We start from the raw sequence: 20930 nt of genomic DNA on the forward strand, positions 1-20930 counted from the left end.
CCAAGTGAGTCAGGCCAGAAGTGACTAAGCTACCTAGTGATTAGTGAGGTGAAGAACATAGAGATGGCTAAGTGTCAAAAAATTAACAATTTGTCAAAGAATCAAGTTTTGATGCCAACATAGTTGAATCTATGAATCAATCAAGCACATGAAAGATAAGGATCGATGAACTAGCATATTTAATACATGAATTGAGTTTTCATGTGATGTAAGTTGAGGATTTAATGAGAAGTTTCTAGAAGTTTCAAGGAAAAAATAGAAGGACAAAACAATGGAAAAATTGAATGAATCTGATCAAACCATATTATCTACAACTATGTTTAAGCAACAAAAGATTAAACCGATTTATGCAAGGAGACATAGAGATGTTTTACAATTTTTTTTGGCTGGTGAATTTGTGAATTTGTGGAGAACAAGTGGAGAACATAGTTGCCGAGAAAAGTGAGAAGTTGGTGAAAGAGAGATTACTTAAAGGGTTTCCAAGAAGATCATTGATGCAGAATGTGATGAAGACAAATCAATGAAATAGGAATGAGCCAAATGGAGATCTGAACTTGTAAAGTGAGTCTTAATTTATTAGATCAACCTCATTGTTACTTTCTAACAATTGTGGCAGTAAAATCCTTTAATCAAGGCTAACCTAATAGTCATATTTAAATCCTTTAATCAAGGAGACATTCTAATGGAATTTTTTGAAGTTCTCTAATAATGCCACTCCTAATAGGGTGATTAAATTCTTTAATAAGGCCACAACTAACAATGTATTTTGTAACCTTTAATAGGGTTGGCTTTTAACAAAGCTCACTTCAAAGGATTGAATGCTATATTTGTGTGAATGTTGTTTTCATATTTCATGCTATTTACTATTATATGTTTTTGTTATTCAACATACACTAAACATAGAAATAAGTGATGATAAGAAAAAGTTGGATTACTGATGAATTGTCATATTGGTTGAGTTGATTTATGAATTTGATTAAGTTGTTTGAATTTGTTAAAAGTTGAACTGCTACATCTAAACTTGAGGATAATTGATTCACTGCCCCCATCCCATATTTATTCTAATCATTCTAATAATTAGAACTGCATATGTAAAGACATATATAGCACCATTTTTCAAAAGACAATGTTGCAAGCCATTAAAATGAGAGATAGAGTAAACGAAAGCCCTCCATTAAATATTTTCTCAGACATTATTTAATAGTAAAAGTACTAAGATTGAGCCTAGATGTACAAGCCTCTATTATGTGTCTCAACAACAAAAATAATGCTTTTAAATTGAAGAAAGTAGAAAAACCTCAGTGTGATTGAACTTGGTTTATGTAACTATACATGGCTATCCTTTAGCAAAAGGACAACTAGCATATCAAGGAAATAGCATGTTCCCACAAATGATCATAAGAAATATCTTGTTGATCATGATTGTGAAACTACAACTCTATGTGGCAGAGATTTATTCTTGTGTGGGAATTGAAAATACAACAGATAGGTGATAGGAGATTAACACTTTATAGTCATGACATTGTTACCAAATGACAAATAGAAAAGAGAAGTTTTAGCATAGATGTCACATATCTTTGAAAGGAGAAATTTCAAAAAAATACTCAGATCATGCTTATATGGAAATGGAATCTCAAGCAATGAAATGTTGGTTCAATGCTCTATGCAATCATATTTCTAATTTGTATAGATTCATCCTCCTATTTTTATCACTTGGGTTTGTAACTCTATGTTTTTGATCTAAATTGTGATACGTGTGCAAAAATTCTTTGAATTCAAGTGGGATTTGGTTTAGTTAATTAATTATAAATATGTTTGTTTCAATCATGATGTGAATTTATTATGAGGAAAAATAGACACACATGATGAATGCATGTGATGGTTTAAAACTCCTATAGAAACTTTATTGATAGAAAATCTTAATGAGAACTTCATCAATAGTCAAAATAATAAGAACATGCACTATTCATAATAGTAGTCAAATAATTAATGAATTTTTATTGTTAAGAAAATAGGAAAGGCCAAAAGTTAAACTTTTGTTTTTGTCTGTAAATTATCACTAGTTACATACTGCTAATTGTTCAAGAGTTGAATGGGGATAGAAGGAGAGAAACCCCTACGAAGTATAAAACAAAGCAACTGGGTTTCCTATTATTGTTTCCTCATTGATCTTCTTTATGTGTTTCTCTCAATGGAAGAATAGAACATCTACAGAGAGGACATGTATTTTGAAAATGATGATCTGCCCACTTTTCTAAGCAATCTCTATGAAATATGTGACTATAATTGCATAGCTTTCTCACTTCATCATCTTCCTCAAAGGACCCAATAAAACTATACACATGAAGTTTGGATCACTCAAAAAAAAACTTCTCCGCAAAATATCTGAATGAGAAAATAGATAAACTTTCTATGATTGTGCAAGCAGGGACAAATGAATTGGTAGAACTGGTTTAGGAGTAAGAGCCATGGATTTTGTTAAGGCCAAGGAAGGAAAGAAGCCAACAAATTGCAAGGTTCAGATAACCAAAAGAAATTGGAGCAGAATGACAAAAATTGGCACCATTTTACAAATTTGAAATTGTTGGGATAAGGTGACTTGGCCTTATCATGATTTATTGTTTTATTTATGCTTTCATGGAAAGTTTCTAAATAAAGCTGGATTTTTCCACAAGAAAAGACTTGAAGTAGAAAAACAAAAATCTTCTATTTTTTGGTGATTTATTCTATTATGCTTTGTTTTTATGCAAGGGTGTGCATAAGGAAGTTATAAAAATAAATAATAGATGTGTTGAATGTAGACACTTTAGAAATTGTTTCCTCTGGTATGAAAACTCTATAAGTACAAGGCATTGTTGTAGAAAATGAGGAGAGGGTGAGCATTGTCTGAAAAGCATTGTTATGCTACTGAAATTGTTCTGGATTTGATATCATAGCTGAATACTCTTGGAGAGTTGTGGCTCTGTAGCTTTTATTATAACTATTGTTGTTGATAATACAATTGCATCTAGCTTTGGAGTGGTGGGTTTTTTTCCCAAGAAGGGTTTCCCATCTATATTTTGTGTTCTGTGTTTATGAGTTGAATCTTTCTATATGTATTTATTTAGCTTGCAGTAGTTTAAGGTTTTGTGAGATAAATTTCAGCATCATCTCTCATATTAGATTTAGTATTTGGAAGCATTTCCACACTTAGGCTTCCTTTCAATTGGTATCAGAGCCTGGCTAGCTTTGTTATTATTATTGGGTAGACAAGTTTTTTGTGTTGATCTAGTTTCAGTGGGAGTTTTGTAAAGGTTTTTTCATAATCTTATTGTAGGTTAGATATGGAAAGCACATCCAATAGAGTAGAGATGGATAAGTTCAATAGTAGCAATTTTGAGTTGTGGAAACTTAAAATGGAGGACATACTTGTAGATAGAGATCTATGGGATGAGAATTCTTCAATGAAACCTCAAACTACATTGCAAGAAGAGTGGGATAAGGTAGATAAAAAAGCCAAGGGTTTGATAAGACTTTGTTTGGCTGATTCTATACTCCTGAATATTCATGAAGAGAAGACTATAGCTAGCCTTTGGAAAAAGCTTGGCCATATTTATCAGGGAAAATCCTTGGTAAATAAGTTATTTCTAAGAAAGAAGTTGTATTCTTTGAGAATGGATGAAGGAGGTTCTATTGCTAATCACTTGAATGCAATTAATATGCTAATTTCTCAGTTGAATTTCGTTGGTGATAAGATTGATGATCAAGATAAATGCATGCTTATGTTATGTTCTTTGCTAGATTCATGGGATCACCTTGTTATGGCTATTGGAAGCACTACAAGCACTTTCAAATTGGAGGACACGGTTGGTTCACTATTATCTGAAGAGATACAAAGAATGTCTTCTGAGATGGCTAAGGAAGCCCTTGTTTCTCATGGTAGAACAATAGAGAAAGGAAATAAAAAATACAAGACAAGAAAATCCAAGACAAAATGTTGGATCTGTGGAAAACCTAGTCATCTTCAAAGAGATTGCAAAGAGGATAAGAAAAAGAAAGGAAAAAAGGATTTCTCTGATTCTGATAATGATAAATCTTCTCAAGATGATGTAGATGATTTTTTTACAGCCTTGGTAACACATACATCAGAAGATGTTTAGTTGATAAATTCAAGTGTTACTTTCCACATGAATTCTCACAAAGATTGGTTCTCAAAGTATGAAGAATTTGATGGTGGAAAGGTGTATCTAGGTGATAACTCTCACCCAAATATTGTTGGTCATAGTAGAGTCAAGATTAGATTCCCTGATGTAGAGTGAAGGGGATTGATGGTGTACTACATATCCCTGGTTTAGCAAGAAATCTACTTTCAGTCAGCAAGCTTGGTGATGTGGGTGTGTAGATTGTTTTCTCGAGTGATGGATGTAAGATGAAAAGAGGTTCTATGGTCCTTGCTAAAAGTGTTAGGATGGGAACCTTGTATAGGTTGGATGCATGCATGATTTAGTGCAATAGTGCTTCTATAAAGTCCAAGAAAAGGGTTTTAGATTCTTTGTCATCACCAATAGATCAAGAAAAGAAGAAAACAATTGTTTCTACATCTAATGGTCATGCTTTTTGGGTACCTAAGGGTGCTAATGCTTTGGAGATGAAGCTCCCTACTGAGAAGAAAATGTTATGGCACTAAAGACTTGGTCACATTGGTGAGAAGGGTCTCAGAGCCCTACAAAATAAAAACCTTTTTGAAGGCCTTGATGATTGAAATATGGAGTTTGACTTCTACAAACAATGTATTTATGGTAAACAACACCATGTTTCCTTTTATTCTACAAGTTCTCATAAGTCTTCTAGGGTTTTGGATTATATTCATTTAGATGTGTTTGGTTGAGTTAATGTTCCTTCAATATATAGATCTTTATATTTTGTCCCATTCATAGATGATTATAGTAGAAGGGCATTTGTGTATTTCCTCATAAGTAAATCTAAAGTTTTTAGTAAGTTCAAGGAGTTTAAATCCTTGGTTGAAAATTAGATTGGTAGAAAAATTAAGTGTTTGAGGATTGATAATGATGGAGAGTTTTGTTCAGTGGGATTTGATAGGTTCTATAAGGATCATGGAATTGAGAGACATAAGAAAATTCCATACAATCCACAACAAAATGGAGTTACAGAGAGGATGAATAGAACATTGATGGAGAGGGCTAGGAATATGTTAAGTGGTGCTGGTCTTGAAAAAAAAAATTGGGCTAAAGTAGTAGCCACTACATGTTATTTAATTAATAGGTCTCCTACTTCAGCACTTGTTGAGAATACACTTATGGAAGCATGGTCTAATAAGAAACCATCTTTGAGACATCTTAGAGTTTGTGGTTGTGAGGCATATGCTCATGTGCTAAGTGTAAAAAGATCAAAGTTGGAGAACAAGGTAGTTAAGTGTATCTTCATTGGTTATGGTGTCAATGTGAAAGGTTACAAGCTTTGGGATCTAGTTGTAGAGAAGGTGCTCTATAGTAGAAGTGTTATATTTCGTGAGTTGAAACCTTCCACAATTTTTTTGTAGCCAGAGAAGGAAGAGAAGCTAAAAAAGTAAGTAGTTCATTTTCCTACTACCTCTAAGGGAGAAGAACTACGAGCTCTTGATAGACCTAAGAATGAGGAGAGCTTAAGTAACTCTAGAAGTTCTAAAGAAAAGCAAGAACCTGAACCTCAAACTTTAAGGAGGTCTACTCATAATAGACAATGACCTGATAGATTTGGTTATTCACCTAAGAGGTTTGGATATTCTTTTTTGGATTCCAGTTGTGTATTTTCTTTGATTTCTAACACTGATGAGCCTAGGACTATCAAAGAGGCTATGGGTATGAATGATGCAGATTCCTAGATAGAAGCCATGAATGAAGAAATGGTAGCATTGAAGAAGAACACTACATGGAATTTGGTACCTTTACCTAAAGGACAAAAACCTATTGGATGTAAATGGGTGTTCAAGAAGAAAGTGAGTCCGAATGGTAGTGTTGAGAAGCATAAGGCATAGTCGGTTGCAAAGGGCTATTCATAGGTGGGGGAATTGATTATGGTGAAATATTCTCTCTTGTAGCAAAGCTAACATCCATTCGATTATTGTTATCACTTGCAGTAGCTTATGGTTTTAAAGTTGAGAAAATGGATGTGAAGATAACATTTCTTCATGGTGATTTGAAGGAGGAAATTTATATGTCACAACTAGAGCATTTTGTTGAAAAAGGTAAAGAAAATCTTGTTTGTAAGTTGAAGAAATCTCTATGTGGTTTGAAATAGTCTCCTAGAATGTGGTATCAAAAGTTTGACACCTATGTGTTGTTCTTGGGATTTTTGAGATCTAAATCTGACCATTGTGTGTATTATAAATCTGAAAATGGTCACATTCTTATCATAGTCCTGTATGTGGATGATATGTTATTTATTGGGAATGGTAAAAGAATGATTTCATATTTTAAGTCTCAGTTAGTAGCATAGTTTGAGATGAAAGATCTAGGTCTAGCCAGATATATTCTTGGGATTGAGATCATTAGAGTTAGAGCTAGCAGAAAGCTTTGGATGAGCTAGAGGAAGTTTGTTAACTCTGTGTTGGAGAAATTCAGCATGACAACTTGCAAGTAGTTTGATGTATTGGAACAAAGTTAGCTAAGGTGGATTGTCCAAAATCTCCTACAAAGATGGAAGACATGTCTCGAGTACCTTATGTGAGTGATGTTGGTAGTTTGATGTATGCTATGGTCTGTAGAAGACCAGAAATTGCCAAAGTAGTGGAAGTCCTTAGTCAATATATGACTAATCCTAGAATGGTGCATTGAGATGAATTTAAGAGAGTGTTCAAATATTTTAGAGGCACATCTAAGTATTGCTTGTGTTTTCAAGGTAACTCTTTAGTATCTTGTCGTTCTATTTGCATTTGTGGATATGTGGATTTAGATTGGGAGGGTGACATTGATAGTAGAAGATCCACCAGTGGATATGCTTTTATGATATTTGGTGGTGCGATTAGTTGGATGAGTAAGCAACAAGCTATAGTTGCTTTTTCTACTATGGAAGCAGAGTACATGGCAGCTACTCATGCTTCTAAAGAGGCCATTTGGCTTAAGAGATTGTGTTATGATATTGGTTTTGATGTAGGAAAGATTACTATCTATTGTGACAGCCAAAGTGCTATCTATTTAGCAAAGAATGCTACTTTCCATGCTAGAATAGAGCATATCGATGTATAGTATCAGTTTGTTCATGATACGGTGGAAGATGGAAAGGTGAAGTTAGAAAATGTTGTGACTTTGGAGAATGTTGCAAATGCATTGACAAGGCTAGTGAAAACTGAGAAGTTCAAATGGTATGTTGATTCTATGGGCCTTGGGGCGTATGCTGTGATACAGTAACTCTTGTAAGGTCTTCATCAAGTGGGAAATTTTTGGGATAAGTTGACTCAGCCTTACCATGATTTATTGTTTTATTTATGCTTTCATGGAAAGTTGCTAAATAAAATTGGATTCTTCCACAAGAAAAGACTTGGAGTAGAAAAATAGAAATCTTCTATTTTTTGGCGATTTATTCTATTATGCTTTGTTTTTATGCAAGGGTGTGGATAAGGAAGTTTCCAAAATAAATAATAGTTGTGTTGAATGTAGATGCTTTAGAAACTATTTCCTCTTGTATGAAAACTCTATAAGTGCAATGCATTGTTGTATAAAATGAGGAGAGGGTGAGCATTATTTGAAAAGCATTGTTATGCTACCAGAATTGTTCTAGATTTGATATCACAGCTAAATACTCTTAGAGAGTTGTGGCTCTGTAGATTGTGTTGTAAGTTCTATTGTTGCTGATAATACAATTGAGTCTGGCTTTGGAGTGGTGGATTTTTTCCTAAGAAGGGTTTCCCATGTATATCTTATGTTCTGTGTTTATGAGTTGAATCTTTATGTATGTATTTATTTAGCTTGCAGTAGTTTGAGGTTTTGTGAGATAAATTTCAACATCATCTCTCGTATTAGATTTAGCATTTGGAAGGGTTTCCACACCTAGGCTTCCTTTTAGAAATAAAAAAGAAAGAGAAGTCATAATGATCGAAAAGAGGATGCTGTATATAAATAATAAAGCACAAACTTATTTACATTGAATAATTCCAAAATGACATGGAATATCAACAAGTTTGCTCCTTTCTAGTAGCTTCGAACTCGTCAGAATTGTCATGGTCTTAGCCGCGTTTAGAGACTAGATCAGAATTCAACACATAATTTTTTTTTTTTGACTCAAATATAATGTAATATAAATTTCATATATTTCTACATAGTAATTGGAAAATGATTTTATTAGTGGGTATTTGTATTTTGAGTTGGATGGAATCATTATGGGTATTTTTTTATAAATATATAAATCAGTAGTTATTCACATTTTTAGTGGATTGGAGTTAAGATGGAGTATGTGAGTTATGATAGTTGAAAAACATAGTTGTGAGTTACATTTATGTGTGGGAAATGGCTATCTAACATATAAACTATATCAAATATCTATTATAATGTATTAGACATATTGATTTCTTGGTACATTTTAATTGTTAGATAGACATTATGATTTGTGTGCAACACTTCTTATTATCTTTTAATAAAACTATATTATATAAACAAAAGTAGTCAAACTCTAATTTCATATAGGATATGTTGATATAGATTGTAGCAAACCTTATTTTATGTCAATACATTATGATATTCATGTAAATGTGATGTATTTTATCTCTAAAATTATCTGTCTGTAAATCTATGCAATCTTAAAACTATTTTGTTCATACTCATCTATAAAACATAAATATTATATTTCTATGAGTGTTAGATAATATAAAGTACACTAAGAACAAATTTCTAATAAAAAACATATAGAAACAAAATATAAGGTACTATTTCTTTTATAAATAAACAAAATTATCATTTTTAGTTCATATAAAATGTGAGACTTCCAACACCAAATATAAAGTACACTAAAATCAATGAGCACAAAGTGTACTTATTTTATAATTCAAATATTAGATTTTAGTCCTAAAACCAATTCAAAATGAGGTTAATTTTCTTTACAAAATGTTCATTTTATAGTGATGATAAATAAGGAATGCCAATCTTTAGTGTCCTCTTCGCAATTCTCTTCCTCAAGCAAGCCTTCCTTCATTTTCCTCACAACTTTCTTTAGTCTTCTCCTCCCTGTGACCACACCAAATATCTAGGTTTCTTCATTATCTTGTCCATCACATAAAAAATAGAATGATTTGTATTTCCTATTCATTCTTAAAATTTTCATACGACATAAACAAACCCTTAATAGCATCAAGTTTGTGTTGCAAATCATCCATCTAATTCTAGAGACTAGAATGGGATCTTTTATTATCCTAAGCAGGAAAAGCATGGACATTATCAACATCATCATATTTACAGGCTATATTAACTATGTCGTCCAACTCATTTAGGTTAAGTTACATGGATCTTTCATTTGACTCTTTCTCAAGTGCCTCAATATCCTCTAGATAATTATTATCCTTGAAATTCTCAGTATTTTCATCCTCCTTGGGCCCATATTTCTCATATATTTATGACAAAATCACCTCCTCAATTTTTTCCCTTTCATATTTTTATTCTAGATCCTAATAGGAATTCTTTTCCTAGAGCTCCTATCATTCTTAGGTTCTTCCATGCCTTCTCTTGCATCATCATTTTCTCCTCGTAGTCAACATCTATGCAGGAGGTGGTTTTTTTTCTTTTCTATTGACAATCTTAGCTTTAGAAGGAATGGAGTTGGTATTGACATTTTTCATCTTCTCAGAATTGGTTTGAAGTAAAGTTTCTCTTACGGGATCTCCTTCTCTTGTTTGAAATCTTTTTCCAAGATTCCTGATTTTTTATTTTTTGTCAGAGCATATGTCTTTTTACCACTAAGAGCAGCTTCCCCAGAGGTGTCTTGAAATAAGCTCTATCTTGAAAACACATTTAACAAGATTCACAACATAGTATTGTTCCCATTTTGGGTAAGATAGAAGATGACTTCTAAAGAGAGATTATAAATAAAACATGTTTAGAAATGATGCAAATCAAATTTTAATGGGGTGGAGGAGAAGATCCATTGGAAATACTAGAGCCCAAAGAGGAAGAAACTATGTATGATATATTACTCTTATGGTCATTCCTAAGATGGTTAAGAATTGGAAAATCATAGTCATGGAAGGTAGTATATTTTTCTTCCAAGATGAAATATTTCATCACAAAGAAATAAAATAGTACATGTGGATGGAACATTCATACCCATCGTCATATGTCTGATGACCAACTTTTCCCCTTGTTGAACTTTTCATTTGCACCTTGTCACCCTCACACTTAAGCTGTTACTTTGAACTTAGTATTCATAATAGTGGCATTGCCCTTGTCCCACAAATTACGAAAAATTGCTCAAAATATTTATTTGTCTTTTTCAAAGCCAACATTTCATCAATATATTAAATACTTTGAAGTGTACATGAAGAAATAGAACCACTACAACATTGTGCAGTTAGACTATTCTTTCTCACTCTAACAAGCCTCTCTTCATTCCCCAAATTATCTCCCTCATTTCTTCCTCCACCAGAAAATCTACCATTAACTTGGACAACCTTGCAAGAATTCTCAGGTTCCTCTCCTTGCATGGGTTCTTTGCCCAAACTTTAGTCATAAAAAATAATGGAGATGATGCTATATATCATATAAATATGGATTGATGGCATCTTTGTGAAAATTATTATTCCAGTCAGTCACTATTAATCTCCTATATTAAATGATTATTTAGCTGCCAAAAATTAATTCACAACTAATATTTAAAAATAACACAACTGTAACTTCACCAATAAAAAGTTGAGGAATTATATTAAACTTCCTTGGATAAACCCCTAATGGAAAACTAGTTCTATAGATGAGAAATTATGTTAGACTTCAACAAATCAAGAGATACAAAATTCCTTGCCTCTTACTAATAATCTCCCAATTTTTCCAGCTAATATTCCCCCATTGTGATCATTGCGACCTTGCGAACACTGCACGGCTATTTTCTATCACCACAAATTCATTTGTTAACACTACAAATGCTTCTCAAATTTTGGTTGTCCAAATGTTCTACTGACCCCCTTTTATACTACTACTAGTTGAAAACCAATGTTTGAGATTGATTCTCAATGAATGTTTGAGATTAAAAACAACCTAACAACTAAAACAAAATTATTTTCTAGTTTCTTCTAAAAGTGGTCAATTATTTAACTAATAATCATCCCTATTCTAACTAATTAGTTAGGAAAACAATGCTTTACCAAATAATCACATATGGACAAATAGTTGTCTAAGATAAGTAAACTAACACTCCCTATTTGCGAGGAAGTTGTTCTACATGACACCCAACTTATCTCTAAAGAAGATAAATTTTGTCTTCCTCGTGCCTTATTGAGAATGTCTCCTACCTACTCTATAGGTATGTATTAGTAGTTGAACAATCCCCCATTGTAAACAATATCCAATGAAGTGATATCTAATGTCTATATGTTTAGACCTATCATGAAACACTAGATTCTAAAACAACTTGATGCAACTTTGATTATCATTGTGTATCACAGTAATCTAAAGCCTCTAACTAAACATGCCTACTAACAAATTTTGAAGCCATATAGCTTCACATGTCACAATCTAGCTGCTATGTATTATGCTTCTATTGAACTCTGAGCTTTTGACTTCTGCATCCTGATGAACCAAGATAAAACTACTAATCCGAAACTAAAACAATGCCATGAACTGCTCCTTTTTCCTATTGTACCTTTTGCATAATTTTAGTTAGTATAGTCTATCACCCTAATACCTTCACCTCAATGATAATTGATCCCATACTTAACTTTCCTGGCAGGGTGAAAGAACACACCTCTGTCATCCTTTTGTAAAGGAAAAGGCTAACAAAAGTATAATTGTTCACCTCCAATAACATAAAACTAGTATTATTATTTAGAATCTGAAAATGAAGTAAACTAATGAAATGTGTAGAAATGGATGAAGTTTAGGATTATAATTTTTAACAAATATTTCAAGGTATAAGAATTGATATATTTTACTAATTTTTATAGATAATCTTTTAGTTGATGAAAATAAGGGGTCTAATTTCCCCTCAAAACTATATGGAAATACACTTATTTCCCTTTGATCTCAAACTATGTTATAGATAACATATATAGCTAGAAAAATAAAATATAAAATTTTTTTTTAGACCTATATCTTGTCTTTATAATGATTCAAATTTCAACTCACCTAAAATTGATAGTTTTCATCTCCTGCCACATTTTTCAAAAAAAAATAAAATTATAAGCAGAAGAAAAATTATACATTTTGAAAAAGGACTCTCTCCTCTAGAATGTCATATAATTTTATTTTAATTTTTATATAATTTATTATTTTTTTCTTTCTTGAAATTGATGTATTTTTGAGTGTTAAAATACATGCCTATAGAACTTTTTAATTACAATATACTATATCTAGTTAAAACACTATAAACTTTATATGAGAATATTCTTGACTTTTAGCTCTATAAAATGGTATTTATATGTGATTAAAAATATATCATAAAAATAGTAACAGTTATTGAAGTGTTAGTTTTCTAAAATAATTTTATCTCTTTAGTAATTAGATACAAACTTAGACATTTCCAATTGGAAAAGTGTGAGTCCATATATAACTTAGCTAGAATGAATTTATCTATAGATCATATGTTTGAAGAAAAATGATTTTTTGATAGAAATGCTCAAATTCAGTCATTTTGATAAGTTGGCCTAAAAGGTGATACAACTTTGCACTTTTACTGACCACATAAATGATGCAACACATGCTTAGTCATTTTCAAATGCATCCTGTTTAGTTCAGCCATGAAATAGCTAAGGGAGTTTACCTCTAAATGCTATACATGGGCTCATGTTGAGAAAATACATAAGCAAACCAATTAACTATCTATGTAAGGTGGTATTTACTTCATTTTCCCTAGATATATCTACCTTCCTCCAATTCATGGTCATGGGTGTAGACATGAGTTTGCAATCCTCTTCTTCGAATTTCTCAGTGTTTCAATGTAATTTTTCCCTTGACCAAGGAAAAAATCTTCATCTGTTAGCCACACCTCCATGCCTAGAAAGTAGTTCATAAGTCCCAAATCCTTCATCTCAAACTCTTCTACAAAGTCTCTCTTGCAATCCTCTATGAACCTGAGTGAACCTATATGAAATGGGTCATCCACATATAGAATACAAATGATAACCTTAGCCCCAATCAACAAGTAGTAGAGGTTAGGATTTTCTTTAGCACAAAACCCATTTCCTACAAGTATGTATCAATTTTCTCAAACCATGCTCTAGGAGTCTACTTGAGTCTGTACAAGGCTCTCTTAAATCTACACACATGAGTCGCTTTGCTATGTGCTACAAAGCCTTCTAGTTTCTCTATATATACATCTTCCTTTAACTAACCATTATGGAATGTTTTCTTGATATCCATTTGATGGATATGTGCTAAAAATGAGGTCATAGCTTCTATAGAAGTATACCTGGCTAGTAGAGAAAATGTCTCCTCATAGTCTATTCCCTCCTTTAGAGATCTAACCCCCTTGCCATGAACCTTGCCTTGTATTTCTCAATGCTAACATATGCACCATGTTTTATCTTATAGATCCAAAATAATCCAACTACTGCCTCCAACACATAATTCAGAGTTATTAAGGAATACTCCTCAAACATAGCATTTTTGCATACTTGATGTTCTGCAACCTTTTGATATATGGAAGGCTTATTATCTACTAACTAACTAACTAACTAACTAATACCATATAATCATTGAACCTGGCTAGTTGTCTCTAATGCATTGTAGAGGATGAAATATAAACCTCTATGTCTTCTTGATGCATTTCCTTTTGTACTAGTTGCTCCAAATTATATGAATCTTAAGCACCTAAGCCTATACTTGTATTGATAAATTTACTTGAGCTTTGTTGCCCTTGACTTGCTCTTGGATATTTTGTTCGCTACTCACTCTAATCATTTGCTGGCAAATCTCTTGACCTTCTAAATATCTTGTCCTCCATGAGCATGACATTGAGTCTAACAATAATTCTTCTAGTTCCTGGAATAAAAACCTTATATGCCTTTGAGGTTTAACTATACCTTACAAAGTTCCCCCTCTTTGTAGTCTAATCTAACTTCATATGTGTATCATTCAAAATATGAAAATATGTCAAACTTCCAAATATCCTTATGTGGTAAACATCTAGCATCTTCCCTATGAAAGCTTCCTCTGGTGTCATCTTTTCTAGCACCTTATGTGGAACCCTATTTTGAATGTAAACTATTGTACTGCACCTCTTCCCTTAATTAATGGGGAATTTCTTGGTCATGTAGTGTAGCCCTTGCTACCTTCGATATAGAATGGTTCTTCCTCTTAGCCACTTCATTCTTCTATGGACTGTAAGGAATAGTCCACTATCTCCTAATTCCTTCTCTCATACAAAACTCCTAGAAGATATTTCCACTATACTTGCCTCCATTGTCTAACCAAAGAACCTTTATCTTTCTTCCTATCAAGTTCTCTACAAGAGCCTTGAAATCTTGGAAATTACTAAAACCCTCATCCTTTTTCTTTGAGAAGTATATCTAGGTCTTCTTGAAGAAATCATCAATAAAAGCAACATAGTACTCATATCCTCTAAGATATTTCATCTACATTGGTGCACATACATCTAAATGTACTAGATCAATACCACCCTCAAATCTAGTGTCACTCCTTGGAAAAGATGCTTTTTCAAAATTCTCCAACACACATTATCATGCTTTGTGCTCACCTCTAGAACACCTATCACTATTTCACAAAGAAATTTAAGTGCTCCATAATGTATATGTCCCATACTCCTATGCCATAGTTCTCCAAGATCTCTAGAATTATTGTTTCTCATGAGTTCCATAGGAGTATCAAATTGTAACCTATATAGGAAACCACTCCTAACCCCAATAGTTATTAGTGACTTCCAATCCTTATGCTTGATCAACACATGTGCCCCTCTAAAGAATACATTATACCCCTTCACCTAAAGGATGGATATGGAAATCAAATTCATATCTAAGGCTAACACATGCAAGACAACATGGAGTGGAATTATATTTTCATTCTCCCTCTAAAATTGAATAGTCCCTTTTCCAACTAGGTTGAGTTTGGACAAGTTTCCCATAGAAATATGGATATTGGTGTTCTCCTCCTTATAATAGGACAAGTACTCTCTAACTCATTTCATATGAAATTAAAACCCACTATCTATATACCAAACATAGTATGAGGTTTAGCTAACCATACAAACTATGAGTGGAAACTCATCTTCTAATCTACTGGAGAGTTCTTATGCACTCTCTGAATTTTCCATTTGCTTCTTTCCCCTTCTTTCTCTCTAGGAAATCACTGACATATTTACAATACTCATGACAACTAAAGAACTTGATCTTAAATAGGTTCTTCTTCTTCTTCTTCCTCTCATTTTGTGAATTCAATCATTTTCTAGACCCCATCTTTGCTTTCCCTTTTCCCTCTAGGGAAACATTTTCCTATTCCACCTAACTTTTTCTAATTCTTTTTGGCCCCATTAACAAGACTTAGTTTAAACTCCTCCTAACTGAAATCACCCCAAAGTCTATCCCAACTCAGTAAGGTTTCTTGACCACTAACAACTTGAACAAAGACACCCCACTACTTAGTAAACCCATTTAGAGCTATTCATCTTAGCTCATCATTAGCCTAACTATCTCCATCTATTGTTAACTCATCTTTGACAAGTCCAATCCCGGTGAGATAACTTGTGACATCTTCTCCCTAGTTCATCTACATATTATTCAACTTCTCTTTGAGAATCATCTTCCTATTGGTGGTAGCATTTTGGTACAGATTCAAAATGACATCCAACATCTTATTTGTTGTATCTAGATCTAAGATATGTGGAATAATATGATCCTTGACACCATGAAGGATTATCCTCCTCACCATGGGATTTTCCTTCTTATATGCTGCAAGTTGTGTCACATCCATAGCTTCAACTACAACACTGGTAACATAATCCTTGATAACATTCTCTTCCAAGAATAAAGAAAGTCTAGCCTTCTAGAAACTAAAATTTGAGGCACCACCCAATATATCATAATCTCTCAAACCAGTTGAAGTGATCTCAAGGGATAAAAGAAATAACAAATCTAAAGAGATCAAATTAGGTTTTATAAACCCTCGATTTCTTTTTGAGGGCAATACTTTTCTACCCTTAACAGTGCTTTGATACCATGTAGAAATTACTATTGTAGTCATTGGTTTTTAATCTATTATCTTAAAGGATTATTTAACTATCAAAAATTAATTCACAGCTAATATTGAAAAATAACACAACTAAAACTTCAAGAATAAAAGCATGGAAAGAAATATGCAACACAATGACACAATATTTTTGGACAAATCATCCCTAGAAAAATCCCCAAGGGAAAACTAATTCTAAAGATAACGAATTATATTAAACTTCAACAAATCAAGAGATACACAATTCCTTGCATCTTTGGTTGAACTGTATAATCTCCCAATTTATCCCATTGATGATACTCCACACTACTATCATTGTGACCTTACTAACACTGCAAGAATATTTACTGTCACTAAATTCATTTTCTAACTAAACTAACAATCTTTAATTTATTAATGGAAGAGAATGGGGAAACCCGAAAATCAAAATCTTCTACAACACTTCTAATAATGATAGCTCAGTCAATGGTGGATCTCGATTTGACTATTTAACACTTTTGATCTAGGAATTAAGCTTAGTGTGTGATGTTTAAGCCATCTACCATTTTGAAAGGGCTCACAAATTGAATATTTGGAATAAAAAAAACTATAAAAATAATCTATTTTGAGAATCATGAGAAGCCACCAATTAACAAAATAGAGTTTATGAACATTTACGCATTCTCTCACATTCACTGGCATCTCCAAATTTCTAGAAAAAGTCTGTACTAATTAAATTCAGACCAATGATAAAGCAACCAAATATTTAATTGTGTTACTTCCTAGTATGTTATTATATTTTATCTTCAAAAGTAAAATAAATCTTAAAATACTTAAATTGCAATTGGTCCTTATGATACAGTTTAATCGCAGTTTAATTGCTATTTAAAACAAACAAGCCCCTTGACGATAATTCTCCGCCATAATAGGAACTAGAAAACTAAATGATATGTATTTGTTAGTCCCACCTATTTATAGGCAGAGATTATAGTTTTTGATTCACTTTTTGGTATTAATCTTCATTTTGATAGCTGTGCATTGTGCAAAAAAAAATCACTTATACTATGGTCCAACTAAAATATTTCATTAAATGAAATTTTTGAATTTAATTTTCTTCTATTTGATTGGATGTGGCCATTTTTCCAGACAGTCTTTTTATTTTCTTATTAAAAAAATTCAAGTGAAAATATAGTACCAAGAATGGCATGCCTCATGACATATGTTATCGCACTATCGTAAGTTTTTTCCACCTCATCCACTTGTAACTTACATTTTTGGTAAATTAGTTGTGGTAGAGATTAGAACTTGACCTAAAATTAGGTTGAACCTTTTGTAATTTCTAGCTTCCATATTTCTCCTTTTAATTATTTTCATTTATAAAATATATGGCTTTCTCGCTTCAATTTAAGAACTTATCTTACTAATTTTTTTTATTTTCACAAGAAGATAGCTCCAAAAGATTTGGAAAAATATAGCTTACGATGTATGGATGAGGTTTGTCTATTTTTTTACTCTTTCAAACATAAATTATTTTCAATGTTTAAAGATTTAGGATGAGGGTTATTCCTATGCCTAGATTTCAATTTTAGGGTTTAGGAATTTTAGAGTTTATAGATTTGTTTGTTTTATTGAATTCCTCTAATAAGCAATTTTCAAGTCTTCTATAGAAATAAAAAGATTATATTTTAAAATGATCAATAGCTTCTTGTTTCTTCAACTATATCATATTCATATTAATAAAATAGAAAATTATTGATATTCATTTTTTACTTTTATCTATACATACTAAACTATAAATTCAATAACTATACCTACGTCAAAAGTTCAAAAAAAATCATAATCTATTTATTTATTAGAAACTAAAATTTCATTATTATTTCTATTTGAAATAAAAAAATATTTTTATATGTGTATTTTGTGTGAGTATTAATATAAAGATATGCATCGCAATAAGTCTTCAACATTTGTGTCAATAAAGTGAAGTTCAATGCGATTTAACAAATAACAAATATGAGACTATTTTTTAATAGTTTACTAATATATCTTGTTTCTTCTATAACAAAATCTATGAGTAGATTGACTTCTCATCAACCACTCTAATGTTCAACATGGGATACAAGAGTGTGAGTGCATTTGTAAATTTTCTGATGAATTTGAATAAAATCTTAAAAGAAGCGAATAATAGATAGAGTAATTGAATATGTTTAATATATTGGTTGTGAGCTTTAAAAAAGGGCCATTAATCTCCTAAAATATTTATAAGTTTAGAATCAACATTATAATTAAGCTGAGAGGCTTTCTATGGCAGCAATCTTCAATGTAAACATTTTCCATTTTGAAAAAAAATTGACATTCATTTACATGTCAGAAAAATAAAATAGAAATAGGCTAAATGTAATTAAAATCATGAAAATTAAAAAGAGGAAATGAAAGTAAAAATGAGGCAGATCAAGAGTCTCAAACCATTTTTTTCAATGAGATAGATCAAGAGTCTTGAATCATTTTTGTGGAAAAGACGGGTAAAAAAGTCTCGAATCATTTTTATTGCTATAAACTTTTTTAATTTGATTTTTTCAATAAAATATGCATTTTTTATTGCTATGATTTATATGGAATATGATTTTTTTAAAATTTGTACATGGTGAAATAAATCATTGTCTAAATTTGATTTGCTAAAATTTTCCAATCTCATAAAACTTCTATGTATTAATATCAAGGCATAGTATGTATAAAAACAAATACAATAGTTTATTCATGGATTTTTTTGTATTCATTTGAATACAATATTTACTAAATTTATATTAATTCTTTTGAAATTAGATACCTCTCGACTTATTTTACAAAATAATTGAATTAAATTTTTAGGTATGCTAGTTTAATGCATAAAGAAATCTTGATAAGATTATTAATGCCGATAGGAATTTTACAATGGCAGAATGGGGGATTGGGATGGTGTGAGCATGTTAATGTTAACTTTTATTCTTCCAAGTTAAATTTGACAACCATCTACATGTCAAAATTTTTAATCTTATTATAAATAGAATATATTTTTAAAAATAATTTAATAAATACCACATAAAATATCCGTTTAAATTAGCATATTTGGAGATATAAATCATCCTTTTTTAAAGAAATTAAAATAAAAAGATCAAGTTAGTAAAAAATTAAATAAATGAAGATAAATGAAATATAAATAATTTTAGATGTAGTAAATTTAAATTATAATTATTTTGTAGTGGATATCTATCGGCATTTCTTTAGATAGATTTATTTAATATATCTATACCAGTTAGATAGTTAGATATAGGTGGATACTTATATATATTTTTGTATTAAGTATAGAAGGATGAAAAAAGTACAAAAACAAATGGAATCAGTTCAGAGGAGGCCAAGCCTCACCAAAAGATGAAAGGAATTACATTTCAACCAAGCAAAAAAGAGAAGAGAAAGAGGGGCAACTAATGGAGAACATCAACATAAGTATCCATCCATGTTGTCCAACCTAGATTTCCTTCCATCCAAACTAGGTTTTTTTGATCTTGAATCTATTTCAGCATATAAATGATGTCACTAGTGAAGCTTTGAGGTGTTCTCTTGATCTCCTTTCTAATGGCTTGAATGGTCTAATTAAAGAGCTTGACATTATCCAAATGCTGTCTCCAAATGTGTCCATCCTTAAGCTCGTTTGCAAAGAAGGTAGCATATCCATCCTTAAGAGGCCTTTTGAACTTGGACTTATTGGACCTATTAGTGTTATTCATTTTATTATTCTTAAATTCTAAAACTATCACATTAATAAAAAATAAGCACAAGAAAGTATACACATTAAATTTCTATTATCTATAGAGCTCTTATTTTCTTTATCAAATCTGCCAATTTTTTTAATTTTAAAATTGTATAATTATTTATACAATATTTCTTTAATTCAAATTTTGTCTTATTTCTTCTCAATCAAAACTATAAACAAAAATATGCTTTATCTGCCTTCTTATAACACGAACTGGAAAACTAAATGATATGTATTTGATTTCTTTAACAAATCTGACCAAAAAAAATTGTATAATTATTTATACAATATTTCTTTAATTTAAATTTTGTTTATTTCTTCTCATTCAAAACTATAAACAAAAATACTATAGATTATATGCTTTATCTGCCTTCCCCGTGAAAATAACAGTAGCAGCAAACAAAAACAGTTCAACAAAACATGATCAATGTAAAACGAAAGACATAATTAGCTGCTCCGTTAATTAAAATATTTATTTATCAATAGTCATTAATAATTTTATTAAAATCTTGGGCAGTCCACGTCATTTAAGAATAATGTTGAATAGGATACGGAAAGAAATGATTGATCACCAAGTTCTGTCCATTGACCCCACGATCAAATTGCAGAAAATTAGAACCTTGTATATCCAAATTTAAAACAAGAACTAAGAAATTACAATCTTTCACCTTTCCAAAACACATTTACATCACAAGAAGATGTTTATATTTAACAGCTGAGCTAACGGAGGAATCAGATACATGTTTCCTCACTGATCTTCTGCACGTGTTTCTCTCTGTGGAAGGAGAGAACATCTGCAGAGAGGACATGTATTT

Source organism: Cupressus sempervirens, chromosome 11 (assembly GCF_028749045.1).
Source record: "Cupressus sempervirens isolate cs-2001-9-10 chromosome 11, ASM2874904v1, whole genome shotgun sequence".
Classification (NCBI taxonomy): Eukaryota; Viridiplantae; Streptophyta; class Pinopsida; order Cupressales; family Cupressaceae; genus Cupressus; species Cupressus sempervirens.